This window comes from Mya arenaria, chromosome 2, assembly GCF_026914265.1.
Source record: "Mya arenaria isolate MELC-2E11 chromosome 2, ASM2691426v1".
NCBI lineage: Eukaryota > Metazoa > Mollusca > Bivalvia > Myida > Myidae > Mya > Mya arenaria.
Genome location: NC_069123.1, coordinates 42792727 through 42809707, shown reverse-complemented (window position 1 = coordinate 42809707; position 16981 = coordinate 42792727). Strand labels below are relative to the sequence as shown.

Here is a 16981-nt window from a genome sequence, read left to right as displayed (position 1 = left end):
CAACATAGTTATTTGACTAATTCATGAAATGGATTGATGATAATAATAACAGTTTGAAAACGGGTAAAATCATTTTTAATAGAAATATATAAGAGTAGCATGAATGATAGGTGCCAAGCTTAGATGTCCATTTAAAGCTGTAAAAAACAATTGATGCAAAAATTGTTTGGGCTATAAAAGTCAATTACCCACAAGGTATAATGATTATTCATGATGTATCGCACATGGTTGGCAGCTATCACAGAAATTTTGTTACCATATCATACAGAATGATGTATTATGACAGTATGTGACTGCTCTTGTTAGCTTTAAAGTCATCAATCTATTTTTGTTGTTGTTTTCTTTCTTTTATTCATTGATGATTTATTTGTTAGATTCTCAGTTATCCATTCATTCAATTATTTGTTTTAATTTATTCTTTTATTTGTTACTTTGTCAATCATACATCATTTATTTGTGCATTCGTTTATTTATTACACACCCAGAAAGCTATATAATGTAGGAGTTCTAAAAGTATTGCACCAAGTCACATGAAACTTAATAGGAATCTTGGTCAGCACGGGAAATGGTGCACCTGCAATTTGTATGACATTCCAGTTTCAAACATGCAGCTCCAAATGAGTTGGACCTACACACATGAAACTTAGTAGGGATATCGGTCAGTATGGGAATTGAGCACCTGATATTTGTATGACATTCATTTATCATACAGTCTAACAAGAGTTATGGCCCTTTACTTAGTAAAAAATTGTTTGAAAAAGTTTGTGTCACATGAAGCTTCGAAAGACCTAAACACATGAAACTTCATAGGAATGTCGGTCAGTATGGGAATTGAGCCCCTGATATTTGTTTGACTTTTTGCTTCATCTTAAAAAAGTTATGGTGCTTGACATAGTAAAGAAGGTTATAGCTGAAAGTGAAGTATGCTCCCGAAATCTTATTGTCTATGAAAAGGCAGAAATTTCAATTTGCTGGTAGAAGGTGAATGGTTTTAGCATTATTATAAACCAGTTAAACAAACAGAACATGGAATATATTGAAAGACTTGGCAATTCGTTTCTGAAGTAAATTTTAAGCAATTTATTAGAAATGCAGCAATTGAAATTCACAAATATCAGTAGAAGATGAACATTGCATGTAAGCCTTAATATGGATATTGTCATGTTATTGCCATCCATCTATATACCAAGTTGCATTTGAATCCCTTTAGAACATTCTTAAGATATTGCCCAAACAAGCACCCATTGTTAAAAAGAATAAGGTTTATGGGAGATAACTAAATACATATTCAGGATGGGGTTATTATTCTTGGGTACTGCACTTCCTGTCATTGCAATCTACACACCAAGTTTCATTTGAATAGCTTTTTTAAGAACATTCCAAGAAATGGCCCCGGAAAAGCAGCCATTATGAAAAACTATTGGGGTTAAGAGGAGATAAATAAATACCCAGGATAGGGTTATGATTCTTGGCTTCTACACTTCCACTTATTGCCATCTTTCCACATTCCAATTTTCATTTTAATCCCTTCAGTATTTTCCCAGATGTGGCTGGGACATGAACCCATTTTCGAAAAACATCAGGTTAAGGGGAGATAACTAAGGAAATATGTTGGGCAGGATTATGGTTCCTGTGTACTGCACTTCCTCACATGTTGTTTCATATATCATTGTGATTTCGAATGTGTATTTCAGTAAACAATATGATCTATTTGTGCAGTTTTTTTGTAAATATCTTGTCTGTTTTACCTTGTTGTCCTTGTACAATTTTGTTCATAGACAAGTCGCGAGTGTTATCGTTCCCTCCACGATGCACTTATTTGTTTCCATAACTGTACACGGAATGGAATCACTTTAAAAATTGTGTTCGGATTTTCTTTGGCCATGTTTGGAGACATGGTCTTTGAAAATGTTACTGTTGACGATGAAATGTCATAAAGGTTTGGCTTGGCCTGCATGAGTAATGGTATTTTGTACAATGTTGATGACATTTTCATACCAGTTGCATGGATATATAAACCAATGGTTAATATTACCGTGACCTTGGTAACATCATATGATGCCACGTGTAAGTGGTACCACTTTAATGTGTTCATGAGTTCAGATAGTATAGAATACCATAGGTAAATTAATGACGTTAATTCCGTCTTGGGCAGAGATGAAGTATTGATTTGTTATAGCTGACTACCTGTACCACACGTACACTGAACCGTGTACATTTCGGAGTGCAGTCAACTCTATGGAAAATGTTTAAAATATATTCGCTTTAATGAAACAGCAGGGAATTAGGTCTGTATTTTCAAGATACATCAAACTGTCTAAATTAAGTTTCGATCACGAACTGACCACGAACGATTCAAAATGGGGAGGGGGCTTTTCGGCGACCAAGCCCCTAAGTGAGCAGACATTTCATGCCAATATGGAATATGGTAGAGTAACGTCAAAACTTGAATCGGCCATGCAAACAACAAGGCGTAAGTGGTTGACATTGCTAAAAAAGGGAGAGCGCTCTGGTGATACTTCAGATTATTTCAGACCTTTGTTAACATTTTTTGAATTATCCATGAATTCAATACAAATATAATAAATAATGCATATCGAATACAAATGCAACTCGACAAACTATTTTTGTGTAAGTTGTATTAAGCCTTTTAAGTACCTAAATATACCCCCCCAGATATGAAAGGTTGTAATAAACCCCTCTAGGTTTTAGGGAGGGGGTTAAGGGTGAATTGAGTTATTGGACCTAAAGAGAGCGGACGAAAGATTGCTAATTTGGTACACGGACTCACAATTCACAATGCAATAAAAGTCCCTACCTCGGACCTTTCGTTCACAATAATATCAACCCAAACTGACGCCAAAAGATCCATATCTGCGTTATCTTGCATCGTTGGTCGGCCGATATACATGTACATCAGTCACTACAAACTCGGGTGATATGGACGCATTGGCCGAAAAACACAAGTCATGACACGGCGTGCTTAACAACAAAAATCCTTGTAAAAACATCATCATCATCTGGGAAGTGATTCTGCCTGTGTTATGCTTACTGGGAAAGAATACACTGTAAACAGAAGTTTTAACATGAGCGCTAACACAAATAATTATTGTTTGTCTTGCATAAATAAGACGTGCTCTATAATCTATAGTCGGTCTCCGTCATTACAGTCTGCTTTAATAATACACTCTTACTCCCAAATAAGATTTACCACAATTCATACAAATGTTTTGATATACCAAAAAGGATGAATAAATGTCGAAAACAATAGTTTTTATGAAGGATTCCGAGTTTGATTTGAAAGAAAGGTGCAAAAACAATGGTATATCTACCTTATGAGACTAGAGTAGATCACAGTAAATCTTTCAGAGCTTGCCAATCATTTAATATTTTTTTGTGCTTTCAGCTATTAATTACACGGTTTCCATCTTGTTATCAGTAATTAATATTTTCCATAATTGCATTATTTAGTAAGAAGTTAAAGGTTTATCACACACAATTTATGTATGTATTTTCAATAAGAGTGTAACTTTAAATGTGAGCCTTTCAGTCAAACACTGGAAATTTATGGTCAAAGGGACGCAACTCAATTATACATTTCTAACGACAGCTTACCTAATTACTTCCCTTTTCATGTCTTAAAACTTTTCTAGTTTTCCATTACATAAATAATTTACATTGAACATTTCCCAAAAGTCTGGGATATAACGGATGCAACATGATTTAATGATTTACTCGCAGTTCTAACACGAATTCCAGGGCTAGCTTCCGTGGGCCAACTTGTTAGACACGAACGTGCGATGCCGGACAGGTGGGTTTTCTCCCGCAACACAAGACCTCACTCTCGCGTAACAACGTACCAACGACCATGATTAATAAAATGTAGCAATAACCTGATGCATAAACATTGTCAAATAAATCAGTTTACATTCAACAACAAGGTCAATAAAGTGTTTGCCCTACGACTCCGAATACATGTTTTAATGTGTTCACATACTTTTTCTCGCTGCTATAATATTTTGATCATATTAAAATCGATCATAAGTAAAGCGGCTTTCCGCTGTTTTATATTTAACTATACTTCTTAACTATGCATGTGTATTGCAACCGGCTCGCCTTATTGCTTATCGGTTCGGTTTAATAAAGAATTCTCAACGTAAAGCACGTATTAAAGAGTTATACGTATATTATAAAGTCACGTTGACTAAATAAACAAGTATAAGTACAAACTAGAGCAGTGCTGTATAAACGTTTAGGTTAAATGCAGTTATCCAATCGTCATTTCGACGGGCATTATTTTGTAATTTATTTCCGTGGAAAACTCTGATTGCAAATACCTCAGAAAAAGATGTGTTCAATTTGTTGTGCAATGAATAAGGAAAAAAAAATATACGGGCATTTTTTTGTAGTTTAATTTTGGCTATTGCTTCACTGCCAAGATATTGTTCATAACTACCGTTAAGTATGCGTACTAATGAACAATTTAAATAGAAACACAAAGTAGCTAATGTCATAGGCAAATTACACACAACAAAGCTTGTAGTAATATCTACGGTGTTCAATTAGGAAAATCGATTAGGAAATCGAAGACACGAAGGCGAAGACGCCCAAGAACGTACGTTCGTGTCTTCGCCGTCGTCCATCCGCGTGTTTGCTCCTGCGCGCTAAGGGCGATAACACGATGGTTCAATCGGAACACAGTAACATAACAAGATGTCATTACGGTTATTATATACCAATTAACTTTTAAACCAAAAAAGGGTTTGTATGAGTAACCATAATTAGTTAAGCATCGCCATGTTTATATCAACCATGACAGGGGCGGGTCCAGGATTGGTGCAGCGAAGTCGCCTTTTATAATGAAGCCGCACACAAGACATCTATGGTGAAAGGAATGTCATTCAGTTATATATCATCAAGGAAATTTAACGCTGTTACTACAGGGGCCGGGTGCGTTGCTTTTACACATCCCCTGATCACGCCCCTTCCCCCTCCCATTATTTTAAGAACCAGGCTTATTAATAACGATGGGAGAATTGTAAAAAAAAATGAATTTTTATTCTATAATCTTTGTACATCACTAGAAACTGTTCCTTCACCATTGTTAATAATCCTACGTTTTTTAATGGGGGGGGGGGGGGGGGGCAATGTCGAAGGAGAGGGGGTGTTAAAACATCGCACCCTGCCCCTGTGGCTGTAGTTGCCTATTTCATTTACAGTTATTCAATAACACGAAGAATTAACATTAACAACATAGATTTCCGGTGGAACGCAGATTTCCGGTTGCAGCAGACATTCGACCCGCGCGTTTCTACGGGGTCAAGCCCTTAGTTCGCAACCGGTCTCATGAAAAAGCGAAATTTGATTGGACATAGTTTGATAACATATAAAGGCTTGAACTGGCTTTAATAAGAAATAAAACAGAACAGAATGGGTAGGATTAAATTTTGTTATCGGTCCAGATAGCAGTGTATGTTGGATGGAAGAACATATCAATCATCTTTCATACTTCAGCCTATTGGAAGCTGAGTCATTTTCCTCTGCTTTGCTATGTATGTATGTTTGTGCAAAGTCAAATATTATGAACCCTTGCGTATGTATTATTTAAAAAAAAAACTCCATGGAAATAATCAGTTGTTTTTTTACTGAAATTTCTAATTTCCTATAAGAAACGTAACTTGTTTTCTAACGAGTTTTAAATATCAGTAGTTGTTTCAACCTTTCTGGCGATATTATAGTGTTGGGGTCGTGAAACACAAATTCAATTTTAACATGTTCACTCAAAAAATGCATATTTTTTTAGGAAATTGCTTAATCCACATTACTGCAAAATAAAGTATTAGATGGGGAGAAAAAAATCTAAAGGTTGACGGACACTACATGTCTTGCAAAGTAATCTGTCAGACTACCAGCTTACAAGTTGACATTACAGGCAGTCCGCTCATTGGTTAATTATACAAAAAGGAAAAAATGCAAGCAAGATATAACTTAGGATTGTAACCGGGTAGGGTTTGACCGTTTCTCTCACGGACGTTTTGACTGTTCGATCACATGATGACATCCGGCGTGAGACCACAGTTATTTTTACTATATGTTTCATATAGACACTAACCTGGCTTTTGACTTTATACACACCCCAATTGAAAAACAAGGACATGGCATCTCTAGAACAATTCAAGACACAAAATATAATCACAAGAAAACACCATGTTGACCATTGACCCGACTGTCAAAATTGAGTTCAAATACATAACCCTTCCGCCAGGGAGTCAATCGGCTACAAACAACTAATTTTCAGACTTCCACAAGCTATGATTTTTCCAATATTTACATTGAAAACTATCAATTTCTGCAATAGAGTGTCAAATTCAGTCAAGTTCTCTGCAAAAAGAACATTTTTTGCTTCTTTTTCATTCAATTTTAATAAAATATTGATACTTGAACACAAGCACTCTTTGTTTCTGTATTCACATCCGGATCTTGGTCAACGGGGGGTCAACGGGGGGCAGATAACTGTGGTCTTGAGCCATCCGGGAATCTTAAAAAATGTGCCCCATTTCTATTGATCATTTTCTTACATTTCACCTTAAAATAACTATTCAGAGTGCTTGTAAGTGGTGAGAATGTTTTTGTACTCTATCTTTGTCCGTTCTCTCATATGGTTCTATTGAGCCGCGGTGGACTTGCAGTTACCTGTTGTTGGTTGCAACACCCCGGTTATCACGTGCTGGGTTCCACAGTAGTTCAAATTAGATAAGAAGTTAGCAAGTTTGAATGGGTTGGAATTATCTTTTTAACCAGGTTTTCAACGAAAACCGGGTTATTAGAATGAGGTTGTCGTTGGGCGGACGGGCAGGCGGGGGTCAAACATTGGTTTCTGTTCAATAACTTTAGTTAGCATTGATAGATATTGATAAAACTTGGTGTGTAGGTAGCTTATGGGAAGAGCTAGCTTGGGATTGCTTTTGAGGGGGATGGGGCTAAGGTCAAGGTCGCCTGTTACTAAAAATAGGAAAATGGTTTCTGCCCAATAACTTTAGTTAGTATTGATAGATATTGATGAAACTTGGTGTGTAAGTTGCTTATGTGAAGAGCTAGCTTGGGATTGCTTTTAAGTGGGGAGGGGCTAAGTTCAAGGTCACTGTTACTTAAAATAGAAAAATGGTGTCTGCCCAATAACTTTAGTTAGCATTGACCGATATTGATGAAACTTGGTGTGTAAGTTGCTTATGTGAAGAGCTAGCTTGGGATTGCTTTTGAGTGGGGAGGGGCTAAGGTCAAGGTCGCTATTACTTAAAATAGAAAAATGGTCAAGGTCACTGTTACCAGGGGTCGACACTAACCATTTTTCCAAGGGATCCCGAAGGGACACCAACATTTGAAATCAGGTGTCCCTTCATGAAATTAGGAGTCCCTTCCATTTTTTTACATTTTTTTCATTACTTAACCTGTTTTAATATTAAATTTAACATGCAAATACAGTGCCTTTTACTTTTCAATTTGTAAATCAAGTAAACACCATATTATACATGTTTTCAACAGCATGTAATGTCAAGTTAGTAGCACAATGTTAGACATATGAACCTCTGGCAATGGCAGAGAGGAAGATTTGGGTCTCCAAATCAGTAGATTGGGTTCAAACGCGGTAGAATGTCTAAGTCTCTTTTGTTTTCAGTCAAAAACAAAGATGGATACAATGTAAACAAAAACTTGATGTTGTTACTATTTTTAGATTTTCCGAAAATACGCATAAAATACGCCATGGTTCAGGGTCTTGTCATATGTTAGTGCTTTTTGTTGAGAAACAGTAGGAATATTACATCTGGCTTGTGAAAAGTTTGTATTTAGTAGAGCTGCTGATCAATCAATCAATCAGCGTGCCCAACAGGTGTAGTGCATACTGTAAGAGCAGATGACCAAAAATGTTTATGCATTGATTACATTTTATAAAACTACATTTTATAAAACTAAAGTTGGGAATTTTATTTCTATATTGTTTTGATCAAAGCATATTTACAACAAAGAATTTTGAATAGTAGGATTCCGCTATTTGTGCCGTAAATATTACTGTAACAACTCGAAGGTCGCATCATTAAGGCATCAAAGTCAGTAGTGTTGGCTTCTTTTTGGGGTGGTTCTGACACATAAGCAAAATAATTCAACATAATTATTAAACCGATAATAAAAGTCTGTCACCTCTGACCTTGTTGATTATGTAAACAACAAAATGAAAGCGTTAACCCGCATGCGCACTGTGAAATGACCTGTTTATTTATAGATTCATGATGTAACTATAGTAAAAAAGTCAGCCATACTTTCGCTTTAGTATGTTCGACGTATTTATAATAAAATCATTTTCACATGCACTTTTAAGAAATTTAGGGGACCCAAATTTAGGTAATAAATAAATGAAACGCTATTTATTTATTAATATTTAGCTTTTATCAGTCAAAATTTAAGTGTCCCGACGGAATACCGGACTTCAAAGTTCAGGTGTCCCTCCCGAAAAATTGGTGTCCTCGGGATCCCGGGACCCCGTTAGTGTCGAACACTGACTGTTACTTAAAATAGAAAAATGGTTTCTGCCCAATAACTTAAGTTAGCATTGACCGATATTGATGAAATTTATGTGAAGAGCTAGCTTGGAATTGCTTTTGAGGGGGGTGGAGCTAAGGTCAAGGTCACTGTTACTAAAAATAGAAAAATGGTTTCTGCCCAATAACTTAAGTTAGGATTTATAGATATTGATGAAACTTAGTGTGTAGGTAGCTTATGTGAAGAGCTAGCTTGGAATTGCTTTTGAGGTGGGTGGAGCTAAGGTCAAGGTCACTGTTACTAAAAATATAAAAATGGTTTCTGCCCAATAACTTTAGTTAGGATTGATAGATATTGACGAAATTTTGTATTTAGGCCAGAGTTTTTATATCTTTAGATTTACGGGAGCGCCGTACCTAAATATTGCAAAACCCAAATAAAAATAAAATTCATTTTCGTAGTTTTATTTTTATTTTTTCCGACGAACGTTGCTCCAAAGTTAAGAAAAAAATAAAATTAGTGTTCTATAACCCATATCTCAGAACCAACTGGTGTACCAATTGTCATTCATTATCGGTCTTTTTACTGCACAAACCACGTAAACCAGTCAGAAATACGCGGGGAAACAGAACAGGTACCCGTTACCATAACAACGTCCTGTCAAAAGTGAAAGTACTTTTTGTCATACCCCTTATTTCTCACAATTTCTGCAGCTATATAGAAATGTTTTACTACAAAAACGTTCCGATGTTTATGTTTCATTATTTAAATCAAACCGTGGTGAACTTAGAGCGTGTTTATTGTGATTTTTTTGTAGATTCAGTATGTTGTTCGCGTTTCGTGGAATGATTGCGAAACTTCCGGTCAAAATATGGAGACAGAAATTCGTGGGTTGTATTGTCTATTAAAAGTCGTTGGCGCACGTCGTATATTAACAAGGATGAATTGGATTACAGCGCAAAAATGTATAGCTTCTGACAAACACAAACTGCAAAATGATATCGTGTTCATCATAGTCAAAATGGATATTTTTGTCTGAATTTGACTCTGGGGAGCATTGAACACACTGCTTCATGATCACATTTTTGAAGAGAAAAGCACAAGGTATCGTGATAATCGTAGTTGTTAATTAGTTTAATAATGATTTAGAATTTAAATCGTTATAGAATACTGAAAATAATGTAATAATAACATAGTATGTGTTTCCGATAAAACAGAAAAAAATCTGAACATAAGATATCTGGCAGTCAGTGCAAGAAGTCAAACTTATCCGTTGCTTATTGCCAACGGGAATAGCTGGAATTAGAAGGATATTTTTCAGGACTGATTCTAAAATCAGTTCTTAGACCTGCTTTTTTGAAACATATAACACTTGTAAAATTTATCTTAATGCTCCCGAATTTTCTCTGGTGAAGTACAAAAATGTAGATTTTGACTGTCTGTGTATCCGTAAGCCCGGTCAAACTTTGAAGTGAAGAGGAATTTCCATCAGGACTTCTACTTTTTTTGGTTATATTTTCTATATAAAAACCACATCACGGTAAATTGTCACGGTGCTATTTCGTTAAAGACAGAAAAACACATTTGACCTCCTTATTATACCGTGTCTGAAACTGTGTTCAATGTTTGATTACTTCACAATGGAAAGGATATGCTTATATTGTGGGCAAAAGGTTAGAATTGGCCATTTAAACTTCTTTATTACACTGACATGTTTCATAAAATCCATGGGTTGATAATATATGCACCTCATATGCATAGATGCATTCGAACAAATATATACAATTAATTTCAATGAGCGCTTGAACTCACAGTGTTGAGGTCAATATTTTCAGTCATTAAAAGGATCTTTTAATTATGCTTTTGAAACTTTATGGTGATCTATCACCCTTTTTTCAGCTTATGAAATAGCTGACACAAGTAAGGTGTGTTTTGTCTTCATGATATAAGAATATTTAAAAAATAAAAAAAATCGGAGAAAAATCCGTTTTATTTTTATTTATTTCTCCTTTGGGACATTTTATGTATTTTATTTTTATTTTTATTTCCTCCTCCTTACCCAGCTTTTTGAAAAATCTCCCGTAAATCTAAAGATAAAAAAACTCTGGCCTTAGGTACTAGAAGCTTATGTGAAGAGCAAGCTTGGAATTTCTTTTGAGGGGGGGGGGGTGGTGGGGTCAAGGTCACTGTTACTTAAAATAGAAAAATGGTTTCTGCCCAATAATTTTAGTTAGCATTGATAGATATTGATGAAACTTAGAGCGAAGGTATCTTATATGAAGAGCTAGCTTGGGAGGTGGGGTCAAGGTCACTGTTCCTAAAAATAGAAAAATGTTTTTCTGCCCAACAACTTAGTTAGAATTGATGGATAGTGATGAATCTTAGTGTGAATATAGCTTATATGAAGCTGCAGATTGAACTTGCTCATACAACAAATTAATTGGCTATAATTTCTGATTGCCCATAACAAAAACCTGGTTTCGTCACATTGCGGCGCTTCTAGTTTCAACCTATTTTCCTTGTTGACATCTTCTCGCTAAAAGTTGAAAATAACATGTGAATTACCATGCCTGCATCTGTCTATTATCGTATACCTTCGTATTAACCCGTTTATCAACAGAAAGCGTCTTAAAGCAAAACTCCGTGGTCTTCAATTATTTCCGGCTTGCTTCCAGAAAATTATCGGCCAATTACGGAAACCATTATCTATTTTTAACTAAGTTAAATACATTAATCAAATCAAATTAGATGAAATGAGTTTCCAACTTTCATTTTTAATTCATTAAGGGTCCTTTCAAATCAATTGCGTATTCTGCCTGTTCTAATGCTCTTTGTTACTCATTGATTTTTAAAACAATTATGTTTTCTATGGTTTTAATTGCGTATTTACCTTATTTCTGTAACTTTGAGTCTGACAACGAAAATGACCCCGATTTGTATCAACTCGGAGCCCGGCATGTCATTTGATATAACGATTACCCTTCATGTTTACTTGCACTTCCAGCCGTTCGATATCCACAAACATTCTTAATGAGTGTATGTGAGGGTAAGCTTGTGTTAATAATTTCGAAGACAGTATCATTTTCATTTTTTTAACAAATGAATTTGCTGTTTGCTGTCAAGAAAAAGATTAACTGTAACCTGAGTCCGCCATGTTTCTTCGAGCGTTGGTGACCAATCAAATGTCTGGAAACAAAAAACAGCGCTTACAATTGGATGACTTATGAACTTGCTATAGAAACGATGAAAAGTTTATTTGGAAGGAGTTGTCTTTCTTTCCCAGACGTTTTATTTTAATTGACGGGTAAAATTTCTATCAGAGAGAATGAAAAAAAATGAGATTTCCATTTTTTTTCTTCTGAAATCACGTTTTGAGCGGCGAGTTTGTAAAACGAACAATAAAAAACAGTGACCTAAAATGATATCAGAGTAATCTGAATTTGATCAGAGTTTTTCAAGTGAAAACTGCATATAAGTCATCAAAGCATGGTGCTTGTCAACTATTAAACCTTTAGCAAGAAGATTTTAACTACTTTCTTACTTGTTTAACTTGTTTAATAAACAGCAAGACCGTGATGCCCAGAAGATGAGCTGGATCAGACCATTTTGTGATGCTATTTAATAGACACCATTGAAAGCTACATGGAAAATTACTTGTAAAATACATATTTATTTATAGGTGCCACTCATGGGATTTACTCAAAGAATCCATTTACTATGGATTGAGCCGCGGAGTATCGCCCAGATTAATTTCTGGAGCCACTCGGGGTAAATCTCTAGTTTATAAATAATACCCTACAATGTTTTTCATTTTATAAGAATATTGCATATTGATCCAATATGATTGGTATCTTTTCCTTACAGACAAATTGAACTGTGTCATCTTGGAAGCGTGTGTCAACAGAATTCTATCCAACCGCCAGTCGGTGACATTGCCAGAATTAAAACTGCATTGGGCCACTCACAGGAACCTCCTTATTTATGGTACCTTATTTATTTATGGAGCCATTGTTTTTAGAGATATGTCTGTTTTTATTAGCTCACCAGAGCACAAATTGCTCAAGGTGAGCTACTGTGTTCGGTCTTTGTCTGTCTATTGCCCACATTAATTTCTGGAGCCACTCACGGTAAATCTCACAGGTACCTCCTTATTTATAGTACCTTATTTATTTATGGAGCCATCGTTTTAAGAGATATGTCTGTTTTTATTAGCTCACCAGAGCACAAATTGCTCAAGGTGAGCTACTGTGTTCGGTCTTTGTCTGTCTATTGCCTATGGATTGAGCCGCGGAGTATTGCCCAGATTAATTTCTGGTGCCACTCACGGTAAATCTCCATAATAATTTTAGGGGCCCTCCTCGGGTGTAAAATTCATATTTATTTATAGGTGCCACTCGTGGGATTTACTCAAAGAAATCCTTTGACCATGGATTGAGCCGCGGAGTATTGCCCAGATTAATTTCTGGTGCCACTCACGGTAAATCTCCATAATAATTTTAGGGGCCCTCCTCGGGTGTAAAATACATATTTATTTATAGGTGCCACTCGTGGGATTTGCTCAAAGAAATCCTTTGACTATGGATTGAGCCGCGGAGTATTGCCCAGATTAATTCCTGGTGCCACTCACGGTAAATCTCCATAATAATTTTAGGGGCCCTCCTCGGGTGTAAAATACATATTTATTTATAGGTGCCACTCGTGGGATTTACTCAAAGAAATCCTTTGACTATGGATTGAGCCGCGGAGTATTGCCCAGATTAATTTCTGGTGCCACTCACGGTAAATCTCCATAATGATTTTAGGGGCTCTCCTCGGGTGTAAAATACATATTTATTTATAGGTGCCACTCGTGGGATTTACTCAAAGAAATCCTTTGACTATGGATTGAGCCGCGGAGTATTGCCCAGATTAATTTCTGGTGCCACTCACGGTAAATCTCCATAATAATTTTAGGGGCCCTCCTCGGGTGTAAAATACATATTCATTTATAGGTGCCACTCGTGGGATTTACTCAAAGAAATCCTTTGACTATGGATTGAGCCGCGGAGTATTGCCCAGATTAATTTCTGGTGCCACTCACGGTAAATCTCCATAATAATTTTAGGGGCCCTCCTCGGGTGTAAAATACATATTTATTTATAGGTGCCACTCGTGGGATTTACTCAAAGAAATCCTTTGACTATGGATTGAGCTGCGGAGTATTGCCCAGATTAATTTCTGGTGCCACTCACGGTAAATCTCCATAATAATTTTAGGGGCTCTCCTCGGGTGTAAAATACATATTTATTTATAGGTGCCACTCGTGGGATTTACTCAAAGAAATCCTTTGACTATGGATTGAGCCGCGGAGTATTGCCCAGATTAATTTCTGGTGCCACTCACGGTAAATCTCCATAATAATTTTAGGGGCCCTCCTCTGGTGTAAAATACATATTTACATAGGTGAAAGTTTTCAGTATTGATACTGAATTTAGTATTTTGGAAAATATTTATCCTTTATAATGTATTGTAAAAATGGCATTTCCCTATGTAAACACCCTATTTTCAGTATTTTGAAAAATTCAAACTTTCACCCATGTATTTATTCATAGGTGCCACTCGTGGGATTTACTCAAATAATCCATTTAGTATGGATTGAGCCGCGGAGTATCGCCCAGATTAATTTCTGGAGCCACTCACGGTTAATGGACGGTAGGCCCTCAAACTTGCCTTGGAGGTTTGGTCTGACCAGTAGATGACCCCTTTTGATTTTGGGGCATTCAGGTGGGGGGGGGGGGCATAATGTTTAACAAACATCTCTTGTTAACTTGCATGTGCTATCCATGGGATATCTCTTTATTTATTGAAAATGCCACTCCTGTGTAAAATACATATTTAGAGCTTCATACATATTTTTGGTACCACCGTAGAGGTGTCTCCCTGTGTATTTATTGGGCTAGCCTTTTGGTGAATTTGAATTTTTATTTATAGGACCACCGGTGGGAGGCGCTGTATTTAATTGTTGGAGTCAATGATCTTGAGGTCCAACCTGACAACATCTACATACCTGCAGCAGCCGTCCTACTGACTTGTACATTAATAGCCGGTAAGAATTGTACCCAAAGAATCTCAGAAACAACATTACTGCAAAAAGAAGCAGGACTTGTTTTGAAAATTTGTACTTCAAATTCTACCATACTGATTTTCATCTCTTCTTGTTTTCAAAGATGTTTTCATTGTGTGCATGCATGTGCTGGTAAATATCTTTGATTTTGTGCAAAGATGTCATTGTGGCACAGCAATGCATATGAATAGTAGTGAAAAAGATGCTCAATACAGCCTTGTATTTTGGACACGTCGAAATTTCTATTTGGAAGATTTCTGAAAGCTTATCATTACAACCTGGTTTCGTCACATAGCAGCATTTCTAGTTTATAAATAATACCCTACAATGTTTTTCATTTTATAAGAATATTGCATATTGATCCAATATGATTGGTATCTTTTCCTTACAGACAATTGAACTGTGTCATCTTGGAAGCGTGTGTCAACAGAATTCTATCCAACCGCCAGTCGGTGACATTGCCAGAATTAAAACTGCATTGGGCCACTCACAGGAACCTCCTTATTTATGGTACCTTATTTATTTATGGAGCCATTGTTTTTAGAGATATGTCTGTTTTTATTAGCTCACCAGAGCACAAATTGCTCAAGGTGAGCTACTGTGTTCGGTCTTTGTCTGTCTATTGCCCACATTAATTTCTGGAGCCACTCACGGTAAATCTCACAGGTACCTCCTTATTTATAGTACCTTATTTATTTATGGAGCCATCGTTTTAAGAGATATGTCTGTTTTTATTAGCTCACCAGAGCACAAATTGCTCAAGGTGAGCTACTGTGTTCGGTCTTTGTCTGTCTATTGCCTATGGATTGAGCCGCGGAGTATTGCCCAGATTAATTTCTGGTGCCACTCACGGTAAATCTCCATAATAATTTTAGGGGCCCTCCTCGGGTGTAAAATTCATATTTATTTATAGGTGCCACTCGTGGGATTTACTCAAAGAAATCCTTTGACCATGGATTGAGCCGCGGAGTATTGCCCAGATTAATTTCTGGTGCCACTCACGGTAAATCTCCATAATAATTTTAGGGGCCCTCCTCGGGTGTAAAATACATATTTATTTATAGGTGCCACTCGTGGGATTTGCTCAAAGAAATCCTTTGACTATGGATTGAGCCGCGGAGTATTGCCCAGATTAATTTCTGGTGCCACTCACGGTAAATCTCCATAATAATTTTAGGGGCCCTCCTCGGGTGTAAAATACATATTTATTTATAGTTGCCACTCGTGGGATTTACTCAAAGAAATCCTTTGACTATGGATTGAGCCGCGGAGTATTGCCCAGATTAATTTCTGGTGCCACTCACGGTAAATCTCCATAATGATTTTAGGGGCTCTCCTCGGGTGTAAAATACATATTTATTTATAGGTGCTACTCGTGGGATTTACTCAAAGAAATCCTTTGACTATGGATTGAGCTGCGGAGTATTGCCCAGATTAATTTCTGGTGCCACTCACGGTAAATCTCCATAATAATTTTAGGGGCTCTCCTCGGGTGTAAAATACATATTTATTTATAGGTGCCACTCGTGGGATTTACTCAAAGAAATCCTTTGACTTTGGATTGAGCCGCGGAGTATTGCCCAGATTAATTTCTGGTGCCACTCACGGTAAATCTCCATAATAATTTTAGGGGCCCTCCTCGGGTGTAAAATACATATTTATTTATAGGTGCCACTCGTGGGAGTTACTCAAAGAAATCCTTTGACTATGGATTGAGCTGCGGAGTATTGCCCAGATTAATTTCTGGTGCCACTCACGGAAAATCTCCATAATAATTTTAGGGGCTCTCCTCGGGTGTAAAATACATATTTATTTATAGGTGCCACTCGTGGGATTTACTCAAAGAAATCCTTTGACTATGGATTGAGCCGCGGAGTATTGCCCAGATTAATTTCTGGTGCCACTCACGGTAAATCTCCATAATACCGGTAATTTTAGGGGCCCTCCTCTGGTGTAAAATACATATTTACATAGGTGAAAGTTTTCAGTATTGATACTGAATTTAGTATTTTGGAAAATATTTATCCTTTATAATGTATTGTAAAAATGGCATTTCCCTATATAAACACCCTATTTTCAGTATTTTGAAAAATTCAAACTTTCACCCATGTATTTATTCATAGGTGCCACTCGTGGGATTTACTCAAATAATCCATTTAGTATGGATTGAGCCGCGGAGTATCGCCCAGATTAATTTCTGGAGCCACTCACGGTTAATGGACGGTAGGCCCTCAAACTTGCCTTGGAGGTTTGGTCTGACCAGTAGATGACCCCTTTTGATTTTGGGGCATTCAGGTGGGGGGGGGGGGGGGGCATAATGTTTAACAAACATCTCTTGTTAAC

General features: G+C 36.7%; 1 pseudogene; it reads left to right on the top strand.

The window, feature by feature from the left end:
• Nucleotides 1-6068: 6068 nt before the first annotated feature.
• LOC128223849 (uncharacterized) overlaps nt 6069-16981 on the top strand; it is a 36953-nt pseudogene continuing 26040 nt past the window's right edge.